At 46.7% G+C, this 18,769-nt stretch overlaps 1 protein-coding gene across 1 annotated transcript in view; it reads left to right on the plus strand.

Annotated features, from left to right (window-relative positions):
• Positions 1 to 5,595: 5,595 nt before the first annotated feature.
• The window catches only part of VDAC1 (voltage dependent anion channel 1), a 49,899-nt gene continuing 36,725 nt past the window's right edge, over positions 5,596 to 18,769 (plus strand). The window contains exon 1 of the mRNA XM_063447485.1: positions 5,596 to 5,702. The gene's annotated coding sequence lies outside the window, so the exon portion shown is untranslated. The remainder of the gene's footprint in view (positions 5,703 to 18,769) is intronic.

Genomic DNA, 18,769 nt, shown 5'->3' on the forward strand with positions numbered 1-18,769 from the left:
TTCTCTGCAGGGTGGGAGTTGCTGACTGGACTCTCTGTAGCCGCACCCCTGCAGATCAGTGATTAGAGAGAGGCAGGGAGGGATATGCTGGAACTTCCTATCCCTGCCTGTCTCCACATACAGCGACCCCTACTGGCCAGTGCTGGTATTGCAGAGTAATCTCTTGTTTATACTGAGAAAAATACCAGCATTTGTATTGCCAGTATCACGGCAATATTGGCACCAGCCAGGCAGCGTCAAATACTGGCTGTGCCAATAAAATAAAAGAAAGGTGGAATCCCTAAGAGCAGTGTGTGTGTGAAATTTTTTTTAAAAAATTCTTTTTTTTTTTTTTAAATCAATGGGCCGATTCCATGGGCTTGGGCCTGGAGCTGCAGCTCCATCAGCCCCTATGTTAATCCCGCCCTGGCCGGGGAGAACATCTGAAGGGCAAGAAAAGCATGATCAACGTGTGGTTGAGAAAGAGAACGGCAAGGGGAGAATTCTTTCCTTAGCTGTTCAATCTTGTCGGTAAAGTAGCATGCAAAGCTATCGGCTGTAAAGTTAGTTTGGGGGGTGGCCACGGCAGGGCAAAGAAGATAGTTAAAGGTGTCAAAGAGACGCCTGGGATTGCGGGTGCATGAACCAATGAGAGAGGAAAAGTATGACTGTTTGGCGAGGGCAAGGGCTGCGCTGTATGAACAGAATATGAATCTATAATGGAGATAGTCTGCTTGGGTTGCACAACAGGAGCATCTTTGCAGGTAGCGTGTTGATTTAGTATGCCACGGTTGGGGGCGTGCCCTCCTCGAGGTGCATATTTGGAATGAGGCTGCAGCGTTCAAGGCAGAGGTAAGTGTAGTGTTATATGTGGAGATGGCCAGTGAGGGACAGGAGAGGGAAGGGATGGATATCAGTTGTGAATCAATATTAGCTGAAAGCTGCTGGAAGTCAATAGAATTAAGGTTCCTCCTGAGTTGAGGGGGGTTAGGCTGAGATTGTTGGGTGAGGGGGTACTTGAGAGAAAACGATAAGTGGTGATCAGAGAGAGGAAATGGAGTGTTGCAAATATTAGATATCCTGTCTGCTGCTTGTACAGCCAACTCACACTTGCAGGACTTCTCGCTGGTGGCTCCTTTCCTTTGGAATAGCCTGCCTACGACCATCAAGCTCTCCCCTAGTCTTCAATCATTTAAAAAGTGCCTCAAAACACATCTCTTTAGGAAGGCTTATGGCCTCCCAGAGTAACCTCTACCTCACATACCTGTCCCTTGCTCGCTCCTAAAGGGCAACACTCTTTTCTCTCCTCCAGCTCTGAACCACTCCACCTTGTTTGATTGCTACCTCCTGTCCTTTTACGCACCTTCTATAGACTGTAAGCTCGTTTGAGCAGGGCCCTCTTCAACCTATTGTTCCTGTAAGTTTTTGTAATGGTCTCATTTATTGTTAAATCTCCCCCTTTGATAATATTGTAAAGTGCTACGGAATATGCTGGTGCTAAATAAATACCAGTAATAATAATAATAATAATACATTTAATGTGACAATTTTGTTTTCTGTGATGGCTTTTAAGCCAAACATACCACATTTTAAAATTGTTCCAAGTGGACATTTTATTTTACTCCTTGTAGTTTGCCGCAAGTAGTCATCAACCATAAATCTTGAGCACACTGCCTGCAGTGGAATTGCTAGGTGGGGGGGGGGGGGGGGGGCCTACATCATGCAGTGCCCCCCATTTGTGTACCCCAATTGAAATTGAAGCAGGAGCACTGGGTCTCCCTTCACAAGCTGCAGCAGCAGTACTGTCAGTTCCCACCTGCCTGATGGGCCCTCTGGCCTGGCGGCAGTGCACAGAGGTGGATGGTCCTTTGGGACCCCTACCTCCATCTTTCTTTGAAGGATTGAATCATAGAAGGAAGTTCCCGTGTCCAGCCACACAGGCTCCTGTTGGATCAAAGAGAGCAGCGTAGAGAAAAGACAGGAAAAGGAAGCTCAGCTCTGCATAGAGGCATCCAGGCAGCTGCTGGTAAATGAGTCAGTGTGTGTGAGGATCAGTATGTGTGTTGGGGGGTTCAGTCTGTGTGTGGGGGTGTCAGTCTGTGTGTGTATGGGTCAGTCTGTGGGTTTGTATGAGTCCGTTTGTATAAGTGCTTGAGCGCCAAGAGAGATACCTCTCATCTCGTGACCTCCCCTGTACCTGATGGAGAGGCAGCCTCACAATCACCATGGATCTGATTGTGCCACCCCCTCCCTGCAAGGTTTATTGCACATGTGCAATATTCATGCTGTCAATCAGTATCTTGATATGCCACACCTGTGAGGTGGATGGATTATCTTGGCAAAGGAGAAGTGCTCACTGTCATACCAAAAGCATGAGTTGGTGTTTGATGTGTGTTGATATATGTTAAGAGTTGTTTTTTTGTAAACCTTGGGATGACATTTATTGTGGTCTTTGATCTTGCACCAGGCCTAGACCATAAAACATCTAGATAGCCATCACCAGAGCTTTACACAAGGAATTGCATAGAGTGGGCAATAGACTGCCAGACCAACCCCCTCTGATCCCCCCCAGGGGTCTGGCCACTTAGAAATAACTAGTTTATGTATATAATGAGGGTGCTGGACTATCCAGTTCAGTTATTCATTTTTTCTTTGGTCAGCAACTTCTAGGAGACCTATACCATCTGAGACTCCCACAAGAATCCTATATGGGGTAACTACATGTAAGGAATTTCTTGTGTTTTCTCCTATTTTATTTTATGTACTGTTTTTCAATTTGTTATCTGTATGTCATTTATTTCTGTATTTTGTACTCAGCACTGTGAATCTTTTTTGTCAGATTAAATGTTTACTTAATCAGCTTGTGTCTCTGTTCTCTATGAGCTTCACTCTCCAGAGGAGAGCTCAGGTAAACACCTTACCAAAAAGTGTTAATTAAATGTGTTTGATAAGTAAAAGTAGAACTGTGATTCTATAATTCTCCTGTGCGTGGGGTAACCCAAGACGCCCAGGTTTAAAGTCTTGGTGGTGGCAGTTATATGTGTACTGGGGGTTAGTGTAGAAGGGATTGCAGGGGTTAATTGAGTGGTTGCTGGGACAAGCATTAGGTAACCAGGGGTCTGGTGTCATTAACCCTGTCACTTCCACACTCTCCCCACTGTCTCGGCTGGGCCTATAGCCCACGCTCGTGACACTTACTAACACAGATTTAGACAGATTAGTATACATTGAAAAAGTCTTAGATCTTTGAGTTCAGCTCATGAAAAAATGTGGCAAAAACATAAGTGTTGTGTTTATAATTTTCTTCAGTGTATATGTATGTACATTGCTCAAAAAAATTCTTAAACAACACAATGTAACTCCAAGTCAATCACACTTCTGTGAAATCAACCTGTCCACTTAGGAAGCAACACTGAGTGACAATCAGTTTCACATGCTGTTGTGCAAATGGGATAGACAACAGGTGGAAATTATAGGCAATTAGCAAGACACCCCCAATAAAGGAGTTGTTCTGCAGGTGGTGACCACAGACGACTTATCAGTCCCTATGCTTCCTGGCTGATGTTTTGGTCACTTTTGAATGCTCGCGGTGCTTTCACTCTAGTGGTAGCATGAGACGGAGTCTACAACCCACACAAGTGGCTCAGGTAATGCAGCTCATCCAGGATGGCACATCAATGCGAGCTGTGGCAAGAAGGTTTGCTGTGTCTGTCAGCATAGTGTCCAGAGCATGGAGGTGCTACCAGGAGACAGGTTAGTACATCAGGAGACATGGAGGAGGCCGTAGGAGGGCAACAACCCAGCAGCAGGACCACTACCTCCGCATTTGTGCAAGGAGGAACAGGAGGAGCACTGCAAGAGCCCTGCAAAATGACCTCCCGCAGGCCACAAATGTGCATGTGTCTGCTCAAACGGTCAGAAACAGACCTCATGAGGGTTGTATGAGGGCCCGAAGTCCACAGGTGGGGGTTGTGCTTACAGCCCAACACCGTGCAGGACGTTTGGCATTTGCCAGAGAACACCAAGATTGGCAAATTCCCACTGGCGTCTTATGCTCTTCACAGATGATAGCAGGCTCACACTGAGCACATGTGACAGACGCCGTGGAGAACGTTTTGCTGTCTGCAATATCCTCCAGCATGACCAGTTTGGCAGTGGGTCAGTAATGGTGTGGGGTGACATTTCTTTGGGGGGCCGCACAGCCCTCCATGTGCTCGCCACAGGTAGCCTGACTGCTATTAGGTACCGAGATGAGATCCTTAGACCCCTTGTGAGACCATATGCTGGTGCGGTTGGCCCTGGGTTCCTCCTAATGCAAGACAATGCTAGACCTCATGTGGCTGGAGTGTGTCAGCAGTTCTTGCAAGACGAAGGCATTGATGCTATGGACTGGCCCGCCTGTTCCCCAGACCTGAATCCAATTGAGCACATCTGGGACTTCATGTCTCGCTCCATCCACCAATGTCACGTTGCACCACAGACTGTCCAGGAGTTGGCAGATGCTTTAATCCAGGTCTGGGAGGAGATCCCTCAGGAGACCATCCGCCACCTCAGTAAAGTAAAGATTACTTAGTATTAGTAAATTATGCCCCTACTCGCTATACTGCGAGTTGGGGCACGTCTATTAAACAGTGAGCAGTCTATGGGGGGGGGACCTAAGGTCTTTCAGCCTTTTGGTAGATAACTCCCTAATACCGTGGGAATTAGGGAGTTATCTACCAAGCGGCTGCAAGAGAAGTTCCGAAATTCCGAAGTTGCGAACCGAAATTTTTTTCCCATGCACATGCCTTTCCCCCCCCCCCCTTCCTAAATATGAATCCTGGAGACGCCACTGACTGCCTGGACCCTGGATATCTATGTATGAGCCTCACAATCAGTCACCTCACCCCCCCCTTCCAAAGTGCTATGCCTGGCCAGAGCGTGCTAAAATGGCAACCTGTCCTGCACTGAGTGATATTCAAGCTCACAGGTGTGACTATCAGTCACAGTCAGCTTTATCATTTTTAGTTTCTATACTAATGTAACAACTGCCAAGTGCTGAACTACAAGTCCAAAAATCCATTCATTGCAAGAGTTGGTGTGATTACGGTCATTACTCGCACTAAAAAAATGTGATGGGTTGGGTTTGTTGACATATGTCATGTACTTACAAATGCAGGCAGAACTCTTTGAACACCAAGCTGTAGTTGCTAGGCATTTGCTACCCAGACAATTGCTTCCATGGGGAGTAATCTCTCTCATTTTGTTTGAGTATATTGGGGTTAAATCCACTACACATGTCTAATTGTATTCAGCAGGTCCTATTCAATATTAGTATTATTAGAAACGACGAACTATTATGTATAATGAAAAATATTTTTACATTGTAAAGTAATACTAACACTGAGCAGAATAAAAAATCTGGGTAGACTTTTTATAGGATGCTCTATTTCTATGCCTGCAGTGTCCCTTTAAATTACACTTACTAGTTCTCCTACTACAGGGCTAGCCCAATGGCGTTATCATGCTGCCCCTATCCCAGTGACTCACTGCACCCTGTGATCTTCAGTGAGCCATTCAGAGGAGGGAGCAGCCGCTCTACTCCCATTATCACAACGTTCGGGAGGGTGTGATGCTGACGTCACTGTTCTTTAGGCTTTCCATTGGAACTCCGCCCTCCAACCTCCCCCTGCACTGTCAGTCAGATCCATAGCTGCAAGACCTCCAAGCTCGGGCACAGAAAGGTAACAATCAGCACCTACCGACTAAAGCTAACGAAAAGGCCGTTTCTTACATAAAATCTCTATTGCGGTTAGCCATTAGGGCTACAGGGTCAGGCAAAATGGCTACAGTTAGTGTGCATGAATGCAGGTTTTGCTGTAGAGGTCTTGAAGATAAGGAGGCCAGAAGATCAGGTCGACCTTTGTGTGTTTCATGTGTGTGAGATGGGGACGGGAAGTAGAATAGAACGTTACTGTTACCAGTTCAAGAACACTGTTAAATGTGTTTATTGTGTTGTCTGGATTCTCCATATTGCAGATTGTTATAATTATCTGCAAACCAGTCGGTCACATCACTCACCAGATAGATCTATGTAACACCCATGCTTGATGGACTATAGAGCGGTGTCCTCTGCATGCACATTGTGTGCCTTATTCCATATTATATTTAAAACCAAGTTAAAGGGCAACATATAAAACCAGAATGTCATTCATGATAGTATGTCGGTTTGTATGCTTCTATAAATAGCGTCCCTAGAATGCTTTGTAAATGATATCTATCTGTATTGAATCTGTTCAAAGGCAATGTGACCTTTAGCGACTGATTAAGTCCATTTTTAAATGCTAATTTAGATCCCTAAAAGGGACTAGACCATTATAATGACACATATATTAAAGCATATATATATAGTAATAACAATGAAATATAATAGAATAATTAAAAAAAATAGTGAGCTGCTAGGATAAATTAATTATATATGTGTATATTCATATAATCTGTTAAGGAAAGTTGCACAACGTTTAATTGGTGTTTTCACTTATCTTTTATTACATTAGGCATCATTTTCCATAGTAAATTACAAATACATCTGCCTCAAGGTCACAAGTGGATTACTGTGTTGTACTGTAGGCTTTTAAAAGTAGTACCATAGCTGAGGGAATATATTTTTGTAAAATATCTATTGAAAACATCTGATTCCTTTAGTATTTAGTGTTATGAAGAAACCTCTGCTTCATAAATCTTACACTTCTAAACCAAGGACAGCAATTGATTTGCTTAGACATTTGCAGTCTCTGTCCTCGAAATTAGGTGTCATTTGACCACAAATGTGAAGGACACTCCTCATTTGGCATCTATCCCTCAAGACAAATGTCAGTTTGCAGTGTCTACATGCCTGTGCAGATCAGTTACCCGCAAGTTGAATATTTTTGTAGGTTGTTTCATCTTGTAACCTGAATTAAAAATATCACTTTAAAATTAAGGCTAAAATAGATGAGTTGGGAAAAAAAATTTATGCTAGCGTATGTCGCATCTTTTTGTCGTGCATTTATGTATATTTGGTTTTCAGTCTCCCATTCATTGTTTAGTGAATTAATGAATAAGAGTACATTTATTGGTTTGAAATGAAGTGTTAAAGTTTCAGTCTGTAAAATTATTCAATTTCAGAGGGAAAAAAATACTGATGGGAAAAGATTCAAACGATCATGATTTGTCCTTGATAGCCGCCTTGTCTAGGAGGGAGACATTTTTGGAATGTTTCATGGATTTTGTTAACGTGTAATATTATTATTTTTGTTCGCCCCCTATAATAAAAGGTTGCCCATTTTGTGCTGTCAACAAATTCCCTGATGGTATGAAAACCCAACCTATGTCCTGTTTGAAACACTATGTAATGGAAAAGTGATGGAGGATGTAGTGTCATGACTGCGGTGTATAACTTTTAAGACCCTGCATATGGAACTATATATGTATTTGTTCTTCAATCAGACAGATCAGAATATTTGAATTCAAAATGTAATATTACAGTGAAAATTAATGTAACTAGTGTCAGTGCCCACATATAAACATAGAGATACTCGATAACTGAAACAAAAACTACAGGAGGCAGCAAACCTAAGATACGGTAATTATCTGCAAACCAGTCGGTCACATCACTCACCAGATAGATCTATGCAACACCCATGCTTGATGGATTATAGAGGGGTGTCCTCTGTATGCACATTGTGTGCCTTATTCCATATTATATTTAAAACCAAGTTAAAGGGCAACATATAAAACCAGAATGTCATTCATGATAGTATGTCGGTTTGTACTCTTTCTTAACAACCCTTGAAGAAAGAGTATACCTAATCTGAAAAAATTAGGTTGCGCCTAAGAGTAAAATACACTGACTAGTGAATAACAAAAGAAACAATAAGAGAAATGACACTATTAATTAAAAACAAATATCACCAGGGAATAGTACAAAAATATGACAAAATAAAATATACATATACAATAAAAATAACAGTCCCACGTTTGATTCTCTTTTCTAAGGGTATTTTACTCTTAGACACAACCTAATGTTCTTGTTTTTGGTATTCCACATATATACATGCCCTAACTTTTTGAATGCGATGCCTCTCAAACAGTAATGGGGTTAAAGATTGGATTACATATATTAAGCTAACATATTTGATTTATTTTGTAGTTGGATCTATGTTTTATATGTCATGATCTTACCCAGCTATGGTGTGTGTGTGTGTGTGTGTGTGTGTGTATAAGCAACTATATTTACACATGCCACATATCTATCTGCTCTAAATCTTGTGTGACAGTCCAGATATTGGGCTCCCTTTTCACTATACCATTTTTGTATTACGTCTGTTCCCCAAAGTCAACGCATACTACCCACACTCAATACCTTGCATACCTCAAAATGTTGGGAGTATGCTTCCAACCTGTAACCCAAATGATAAGCTTACATTTAATATTTCATTCAGTATAACTCTATGGATAAATAAAACGGGCTTTTTTTTTTTTTTTAAAGCCGTCATCACTTTGTGTTCATGACACATCGACTTTAATAAACTCTTAGTGAGGAAGCTGTTACTAATATAAAACCTATTCTAAGTAGGACCATGGAAACAAATCAAGAACATTAATTATAGAGGTGTTAACTGGCATGTTAGTTACAGCATTAAAATTCACATAATTCATTATAAAATATAAATAATTTATATTCGTATAAGAGAGTCTGCTTACAAGCATGCAACAAGGAATTATACTCCCACAGAGAGAATTTGGAAGCATTGTCTCCGATCAAAATCCACTCAAGTGTCGAGAGATGAATTGTGGGATAGAAACCTTTTAGGTACAGGGATTTTCGAAAGTGTTTGGTAGCAATCATTTGTGACTGTTTCCGTATCCATACAGCACTTTTAGTAAAAAAAAAAAAAAAAAAAATACTTTACAGACATCATTACTTAAAGGGACTCTATAGTCACCATATAAAAGCAAGAAAGACAGGTCCCCCAGCCTTCCTTCTTGCTTTTATATGAACTTTCATTCATTAAAAAAAAAAAAAATCGGTGTTTTTATATTAAAAACTTACCTCCGTTCCAGCACCGAGCTCCCCGCTAGGCCGCGCCCCCTTTTTCGTCAAAATGACGAAATCGCGGGGCCCAATGGGACGGCTTCGCGCTGGACCAATCGCGTTCTTAATAGCTCAGCTCGCTTTCTAAAATTATCAATAATAATTATCAATATAATTTAGGGCCCCCACCCGCCCTGTGCGGCGGGTGGGGGCCCTAAAATTATCAATGAGGGGGGGGACCTACTGTCCCCCCCCCCGGCCCCCACCCCTGTGCGGCGGGTGGGGGCCCTAAAATTATCAATGAGGGGGGGACCTACTGTCCCCCCCCCCCGGCCCCCACCCCTGTGCGGCGGGTGGGGGCCCTAAAATTATCAATGAGGGGGGGATCTACTGTCCCCCCCCGGCCCCCACCCCTGAGCGGCGGGTGGGGGCCCTAAAATGATCAATAAGGGGGGGGACCTACTGTCCCCCCCCCCCGGCCCCCACCCCTGTGCGGCGGGTGGGGGCCCTAAAATTATCAATAAGGGGGGGGACCTACTGTCCCCCCCCCCCCCCCCGGCCCCCACCCCTGAGCGGCGGGTGGGGGCCCTAAAATTATCAATAAGGGGGGGGGACCTATTGTCCCGCCCTGGCCCCCACCCCTGAGCGGTGGGTGGGGGCCCTAAATACAAAGTTAACCCTCCCCCCCCCCCCAAAAAAAAATATCTCCCTACCTACCCCCCTCACCCTAAAAATAATGAGGGGGGACCATTAACTAAAAACCTGTAAAAAAATGAGATAAAATCAACTTACCATTCGATGTTTTCTTTCTTCTAAAATCTTCTTTCTTCAGCCCCAAAAAAGGCCAAATAAAAATCCATAATAACCGACGCAATTAAAAAAAAAAAAAAAAAAAAAACGAGCGCAAAAAAAAATAATCCATCTTCACCCATGGAGGGCTCCGCGCAGACTGAGCTCCGCAGGGCGGGGGAAGGCTTATAAAGCCTTGCCCCGCCCTGCAATTAGGCTAAGAACACTCTGATTGGTGGGTTTAAGCCAATCAGAGTGCTCTTTGTCATTTTACAAGCGTGGGAAAGTTCTTTGGAATTTTCCCACGCTTGTAAAATGACACAGAGCACTGTGATTGGATGGATTTCAAGCCATCCAATCACAGTGCTCTGTGTCATTTTACAAGCGTGGGAAAGTTCTTTGGAATTTTCCCACGCTTGTAAAATGACAAAGAGCACTGTGATTGGATGGATTTCAAGCCATCCAATCACAGTGCTCTGTGTCATTTTACAAGCGTGGGAAAGTTCTTTGTCATTTTACAAGCGTGGGAAAATTCCAAAGAACTTTCCCACGCTTGTAAAATGACACAGAGCACTGTGATTGGATGGATTTCAAGCCATCCAATCACAGTGCTCTTTGTCATTTTACAAGCGTGGGAAAATTCCAAAGAGCACTGTGATTGGATGGATTTCAAGCCATCCAATCACAGTGCTCTTTGTCATTTTACAAGCGTGGGAAAGTTCTTTGGAATTTTCCCACGCTTGTAAAATGACACAGAGCAATGTGATTGGATGGCTTGAAATCCATCCAATCACAGTGCTCTGTGTCATTTTACAAGCGTGGGAAAATTCCAAAGAACTTTCCCACGCTTGTAAAATGACAAAGAGCACTGTGATTGGATGGATTTCAAGCCATCCAATCACATTGCTCTGTGTCATTTTACAAGCGTGGGAAAATTCCAAAGAACTTTCCCACGCTTGTAAAATGACAAAGAGCACTCTGATTGGCTTAAACCCACCAATCAGAGTTTTCTTAGCCTAATTGCAGGGCGGGGCAAGGCTTTATAAGCCTTCCCCCGCCCTGCGGAGCTCAGTCTGCGCAGAGCCCTCCATGGGTGAAGATGGATTATTTTTTTTGCGCTCGGGTTTTTTTTTTTTTTTTTTTTATTCAGTCGATTATTATGGATTTTTATTTGACCTTTTTTGGGGCTGAAGAAAGAAGATTTTAGAAGAAAGAAAACATCGAATGGTAAGTTGTTTTTATCTTATTTTTTTTTTCTTTACAGGTTTTTAGTTAAAGGGTCCCCCCTCATTATTTTTAGGGTGAGGGGGGTAGGTAGGGAGATAAGTTTTTTTTTTTTTTTTTTTTTTGGGGGGGGGGGGGGGGGGGGAGAGGGTTAACTAGGGTCCCCACCCCCTTTGTATTTAGGGCCCCCACCCACCGCTCAGGGGTGGGGGCCGGGGGGGGACAATAGGTCCCCCCCCTATTGATAATTTTAGGGCCCCCACCCACCGCTCAGGGGTGGGGGCCGGGGGGGGGGCAGTAGGTCCCCCCCCTTATTGTGAATTTTAGGGCCCCCACCCACCGCTCAGGGGTGGGGGCCGGGGGGGGGGCAGTAGGTCCCCCCCCTTATTGTGAATTTTAGGGCCCCCACCCGCCGCACAGGGGTGGGGGCCGGGGGGGGACAGTAGGTCCCCCCCCCTATTGTGAATTTTAGGGCCCCCACCCACCGCTCAGGGGTGGGGGCCGGGGGGGGGCAGTAGATCCCCCCCTTATTGTGAATTTTAGGGCCCCCACCCGCCGCACAGGGGTGGGGGCCGGGGGGGGGACAGTAGGTCCCCCCCTATTGTGAATTTTAGGGCCCCCACCCACCGCTCAGGGGTGGGGGCCGGGGGGGGGGGGGCAGTAGCCCCCCCCCTTATTGTGAATTTTAGGGCCCCCACCCGCCGCACAGGGGTGGGGGCCGGGGGGGGGGCAGTATGTCCCCCCCTTATTTTTTATTTTAAGGCCCCCACCCACCGCACAGGGGTGGGGGCTGGGGGGGGACAATAGGTCCCCCCTTATTGATAATTTTAGTGCCCCCACCCGCCGCACAGGGGTGGGGGCCGGGGGGGCAGTATGTGCCACCCTTATTTTTAGGGCCCCCACTCACCGCTCAGGGGTGGGGGCCGGGGGGGGGGGGAGGAGAGTAGGTCCGTCCCCCCCCCCCTTCAACCACTATTGTGGCCAGACAGCATCCCTGTGGGTTCGGGCTTCAGCTGTCAGCTGAAGCCACACCCACAGCAGTGCTGACAGGCTGTCAGCACACAAAGCGCGTTCACAGTGCTTTGTGTGCTGATAGCCCGTCTGATGCATTCACCCAGAATGCATCGGACGAGAGGCCTTTTTGGGCCTCTGAACTCGGAAGTCCCTCTGGTGGCCGTCTGATTGACTGCAACAAGAGGTGTTCCAAGCTTCCAATGTAAACACTGCATTTTCTCAGAAAATACAGTGCTTACAAGAAAAAGGCTCCGGGTAGCTGTAGCACTCACCTAAACAACCTCATTAAGCTGAAGTTGTTCAGGTGACTATAGTGTCCCTTTAAGACTTATAAAGCTATATTTTGTTTTCTGCAACACAATTTGGTAAATTTACTAAAGAAAATAAAGTTCTGCAAGCAATTTCTTTATCCACCTGTCAATATTTCAGTTCTAGTAGGCCTCTTGCAAATTGGCTATTTTGGTAGTGTTAATAGTTTATTTATATCATACAATTTAACAGTTTTAATCTGTGAGTAAACCACACCATTTATACATTTTTCAATAGGTATATCTCTAACTTGATATATACTAGGCTGTAGTTTTAGATTAAAACAAGGTATATACTTCCAGGATAAAACAGCCACACCTGTGTTTTGTATTTTATTATCTCTTTTTAAGAATGTTTAAGCAATTAATATATTGAAAACCCAGAAGAGCATTAACATCAGTTTTGCTTTTGCAAAAATTCAACATAATCATTTTTATTGACCAACATAGAATGGTATAAGCACATCAGTAGTGTGCTCTGTATTCATTGATGGTTGCGTCCTTTGAAACAGGTAAAAAGATCTATCAAGGTAAAAAAAAAAAACACAGAATCGTGAGGAAAGAAAGAGAGAAAATGAGTGCAAGTATGTGTAGCTTAAATCAACCATAATTAAAGGGACCCCTAAACATTTTAGCTTGCTGAACTGCTTTATTTGTGAAGTGTCATCTTTTTAATTTTACAAAAAGTGCGGATTTCAATACAAATTGGCACTTGTAAAAATGAATATTGTTATACCCCCTGGCTGTCAGTCAGAAAACAGCCTAATTGAAGAGGCAGGCAATTACACAGAGCCCATGCCTTACAAAGACTTGTCGTTAAAATGCATTGGGAAATCTGTGATTGGATAGCCACATAAAGTCTAGGCTGGGGAAGAAGGGCTTGCAATGGTTTCAGAGATCTGTAGCATTTGCAAGCTGTTAAACACATGCATATTTTATTTTGGGGTATATCTATTAAACACTGATTTAATTTTTTTGTATTTGGGCAGTGGAGTGTCCCTTTAAAGTAATTTATGCGCTCTGTTTAACTATACTTGTGGTGATTTTTATCACGATCAACTACTTTTTGCTTGTATTGTTTGTGTAGTGTATAGGAAATACCTCACATTAGAGGGACACTATAGGCTCCCAGACCACTTCATCTCGTTAACGTGGTCTGAGTTCAGTGTCCCTGTCCCCCTCAGTCCTGCAATGTAAAACAGTGCCTCTTGTGGCGGTATACCAGAAAGGTCCATGCTTTCCTATGGGGAAGGCCTAATATGCACGCCGTGCTCTCTGAGCATGCTCATTAAGTCGTCGCCCCACCACATCGGCTGACAAAGAAGGAGGCACAGTGAGACCCAGCGCTTGTTTATTTAACCATTTACATCATGGGGGTAGGTACAGGGCAGAGAAACAGGTTAGTTTTAGGAACACATCTTTGTAGTCCTAACACTAAAGTGTTCCTTTAATGTTGTAGCTACTTTAGATTAATTCTGGTATATTAACCCCTTAAGGACCAAACTTCTGGAATAAAAGGGAATCATGACGTGTCAGACATGTCATGTGTCCTTAAGGGGTTAGCACCCTCATTTCATAGATAATTTTTTGATTGTTTTCTTAAATCAAACATACTCTTTGAAATACTGATATAAACAAAGATGACACAAGTGCATACATAGCAAAGTGCATCAGCTGATCTTAAAGGAACACTCTGGTGATTAAAAACTTATTCTTCTAAAAAGGTTTTTCCTAAATCTAGAATATGTACATTGCTTTAGCTGTAGATCTAACTTCTGCAGCTAAGCTCGTCTCCTTTGTTGCCTAGCATGAGCTTTCCGGCAGCCGATCAAATGCTTCTCATAGAGAACACTGGATTCCAATCAGCTGTTATTGAGCCGAGCTTGGAGCAGCTAGGTATGGGGAAGAAGGATCAGGCTGTATGGCTATATTCACTGAACATAGGCAGCATGTACTAGCGAGCTCGCTCATAGCACTGCACTTGCCAGGGTAAAAGCAGTGATTTTTGTCTATAGCATGCAGTGAGTTGTTCTTTGGCATATGAATTACAGTACCTTTTGTATTGGCAACCTTTCAAGAAGAAACACTGCACCATATTTTTGATTGGTAAAGTTGTCTGGATTTAACAGTCTCTAGTCAGGCATTTTACTTTTGACCCCTACTTCAGTGCACCATAATCACTTCAACAAGCTGAAGCGGTTATGGTGCTTTGAGTTTCTCTTTAAGATAGTGAAATAGGTAGTGTATTTCACTTGAAGACCATATAGAGCAGTGATGGCGAACCTGTGGCACGCCGGGCCCTCTCTGTGGGCACGCGGCCATAGGTTCACCATCAATGCAGAGTGGGCACCTGCCTGCCCGAAACGGCAGACGCCTACTCTGCTTCCGGGTCGGGAGGCAGGGGGAGGGATCTGTCCTCCCGCGCAATGCTGTGTGGAGCGTTGCCGAGCGTTACCATGGCAACGCTCCACACAGCATCGCGCGGACGACAGGGGAGCTGATTCACAGATCCCTCCCCCTGCAGTGCTTACCACCACCGGACCACCAGGGATGGCTGTGCCGCCCCCCCCCCCACTTCATTAAAGGTAAGAAGGAGGGAGGGGGGATACCGACACACAGCACCCGCACCCCTACCCCCCCAGCAGTACCCGTACCCCTACCCCCCAGCAGTACCCGTACCCCTACCCCCCAGCAGTACCCGTACCCCTACCCCCCCAGCAGTACCCCTACCCCCCCCCAGCAGTACCCCTACCCCCCCCAGCAGTACCCCTACCCCCCCCAGCAGTACCCCTACCCCCCCCAGCAGTACCCCTACCCCCCCACAGCAGTACCCCTACCCCCCCACAGCAGCACCCCTTCCCCCCCACAGCAGCACCCCTTCCCCCCCCCACAGCAGCACCCCTTCCCCCCCCCACAGCAGCACCCCTTCCCCCCCCCCCACAGCAGCACCCCTTCCCCCCCCCCCACAGCAGCACCCCTTCCCCCCCCACAGCAGCACCCCTTCCCCCCCCCACAGCAGTACCCCTTCCCCCCCCACAGCAGTACCCCTACCCCCCACAGCAGTACCCCTACCCCCCAGCACCCCTATCCCCCCCAGCAGTAACCCAACCCCCCCCAGCAGTACCCCTACCTCCGCCAGCACCTCTACTCCCCCCAGCAGTACCCCTACCCCCCAGCAGTACCCCTACCCCCCCAGCAGTACCCCTACCCCCCCAGCAGTACCCCTACCCCCCCAGCAGTGCCCCTACCCCCCCAGCAGTACCCCTACCCCCCCAGCAGTACCCCTACCCCCCCAGCAGTACCCCTACCCCCCCGCAGAGCAGTACCCCTACCCCCCCAGAGCAGTACCCCTACCCCCCCCAGCAGTACCCCTACTCCCCCCCAGCAGTACCCCTACTCCCCCCCAGCAGTACCCCTACTCCCCCCCAGCAGTACCCCTACTCCCCCCCAGCAGTATCCCTACCCCCCCAGCAGTATCCCTTACCCCCCCACAGAACCCGTACCCCAACCCCCCCAGCAGTACCCCACAGCAGTACCCCTACCCCCCACAGCAGTACCCCTACCCCCCACAGCAGTACCCCTACCCCCCACAGCAGTACCCCTACCCCCCACAGCAGTACCCCTACCATTTCCAGCAGTACCCCTACCCCCCCATATAGCACTCCTACCCCCCCACACAGTACCCCTACCCCCCCACACAGTACCCCTACCCCCCCACACAGTACCCCCGCCCAGCACCCTTACCCCCGCCCAGCACCCTTACCCCCGCCCAGCACCCTTACCCCCGCCCAGCACCCTTACCCCCGCCCAGCACCCTTACCCCCGCCCAGCACCCTTACCCCCGCCCAGCACCCCCTCTCACACACACATTACCCCTCATACACACACACACACACATACAGCACCCCTCACACACATACACACACAGCACCCCCCCTACACACAGCACCCCCCTACACTCAGCACCCCCCCTACACACAGCACCCCCCCACAATCGCACAGCACCCCCCCACACACGCACAGCACCCCCCCTACACACGCACAGCACCCCCTACACACGCACAGCACCCCCCCTACACACGCACAGCACCCCCCCTACACACGCACAGCACCCCCCCTACACACGCACAGCACCCCCCCTACACACGCACAGCACCCCCCCTACACACGCACAGCACCCCCCCTACACACGCACAGCACCCCCCTACACACGCACAGCACCCCCCTACACACGCACAGCACCCCCCTACACACGCACAGCACCCCCCTACACACGCACAGCACCCCCCTACACACGCACAGCACCCCCCCTACACACGCACAGCACCCCCCTACACACGCACAGCACCCCCCCTACACACGCACAGCACCCCCCCTACACACGCACAGCACCCCCCCTACACACGCACAGCACCCCCCCTACACACGCACAGCACCCCCCCACACACTTACACAGCACCCCCCCACACACTTACACAGCACCCCCCACACACACTTACACAGCACCCCCCCACACACACTTACACAGCACCCCCCCACACACACACACACACGCACAGCACCCCCCACACGCACACACGCACAGCACCCCCCACACGCACACAGCGCACCCCCCACACACACGCACACAGCGCACCCCCCACACACACGCACACAGCGCACCCCCCACACGCGCACACAGCGCACACAGCGCACCCCGCACACAGCGCACCCCCCACACACTTACACAGCGCACCCCACACACTTACACAGCACCCCCCACACACACACGCACAGCACCCCCCACACACTTACACAGCGCACCCCCCACACACTTACACAGCGCACCCCCCACACACTTACACAGCGCACCCCCCACACACTTACACAGCGCACCCCCCACACACACACACACACACACAGCACCCCTCATACACCCCCCCCCCCCCACACGCACCCCCACACACACACCCAATTGCCGTGTTGGCACTTTAAGGAAAAAAAAGTTGGCATGTATTGCGGTTTGGGCACTCTGGCTCAAAAAGGTTCGCCATCACTGATATAGAGTCATCATTGCAAGCAACAGGAATATTACATAATCTATAGAAGTGTTTCATTTGAAATCACGAAGTGTGCTGTTTTAAGGGAACTGTCATTTTCCAGAATTTTTATATTATGAACAATGTTCCTTTAAATTCCAACCAGTGCTAAAACTACAGAACTACTGAATGGAGGATACAACTATCTGCTGGTCCTTCTTTCGAGTGACAGCAACAGCAAAGTGCCTAAAATTAGTTATGGTGCATCAGCGTTTGTAGAGCTGCTGAATTTGACTGACTGTGTATAGGGACTGAATGCTTGAAACATGGTGCATCTTAATCAGTACAAGTGGGTTGTACTTAAAGGAGAACACAGCTGGTTTTAAGTACTGTGAAAGTATGTGTTTCTGTTAAAAAGTTGAGCTTTCCATTTGTAGCCTGAATTTAAGTTTCCGAATTTGTCAGTTAGGTATGTTTATTGTCCATTTGGTTAACTATATTTTCAAAACCGCCAAATAAAACAAATATAATGGTGAATTATTATTTTTTTTTTTTTTTTTTTTTTGGGGGGGGGGGGGACACATTTTAACTTGATCATGCCAGGAAATAGGTTGGCCAGTCAAGAGCCTCTTATTCTTTAGATTGTGAGCTTGTTTGGACAGAGCCTTCTTCACCTACTGTTCCTGTATGTCACACATGTTATGTTAGAACGAAATGTTTGTCTACAGTGCTGCAGACTATATTTGCACTATATAAATAATTTTAATTATTCTGGTCTATCAGGTCTGAAGTGTTTGGTGCATGTTTAACCAAGCTTTGCTAGTATTAAAATGTCAAAGAGACACTGACTGCTAAAAGGGACACTGTAGGCACCCAGATCACTTCATCTCATTGAAGTGATCTAGGTAAAGTGCCCCCATTTCCTAAACCCTGCAATGTAAAACATTTCAGTTTCAGAGAACAAATTTGTCTTAACTTTGCATTGTTTATAATGCAAAGTTAAGACAATCTCTAGTGCAGGGATAGACCACCTTTGGCACTCCAGATGTTGTGGACTACATTCCCTATAATGCGCTTACACATATAATGCTGGCAAAGTATCATGGGAGGTGTAGTCAAAAACATCTTCAGTGCCGAAGGTTGCCTATGCCTGCCCTAGTGGCTTTCTTCCAGAGGTGCCACTAGAGGTGCTTCCTGGTCGCGAACAGTTTAACTCTGCTTTACATGAGAACATCTAATATTTTTAAATTCCTCATGGAGAAGCATTGATTAAATGCTTTTTTTATGGAGAAGCTCTAATGCGCATGCTCAGCAGTTGGCAAGGTTTTCATTGCGAGAGGAGGCAACTTAGCCAGTGCCAAGGAAGCCTTGGTGCTGGAAAG

The sequence above is a fragment of the Pelobates fuscus genome, chromosome 3 (genome assembly GCF_036172605.1).
Source record: "Pelobates fuscus isolate aPelFus1 chromosome 3, aPelFus1.pri, whole genome shotgun sequence".
Classification (NCBI taxonomy): domain Eukaryota; kingdom Metazoa; phylum Chordata; class Amphibia; order Anura; family Pelobatidae; genus Pelobates; species Pelobates fuscus.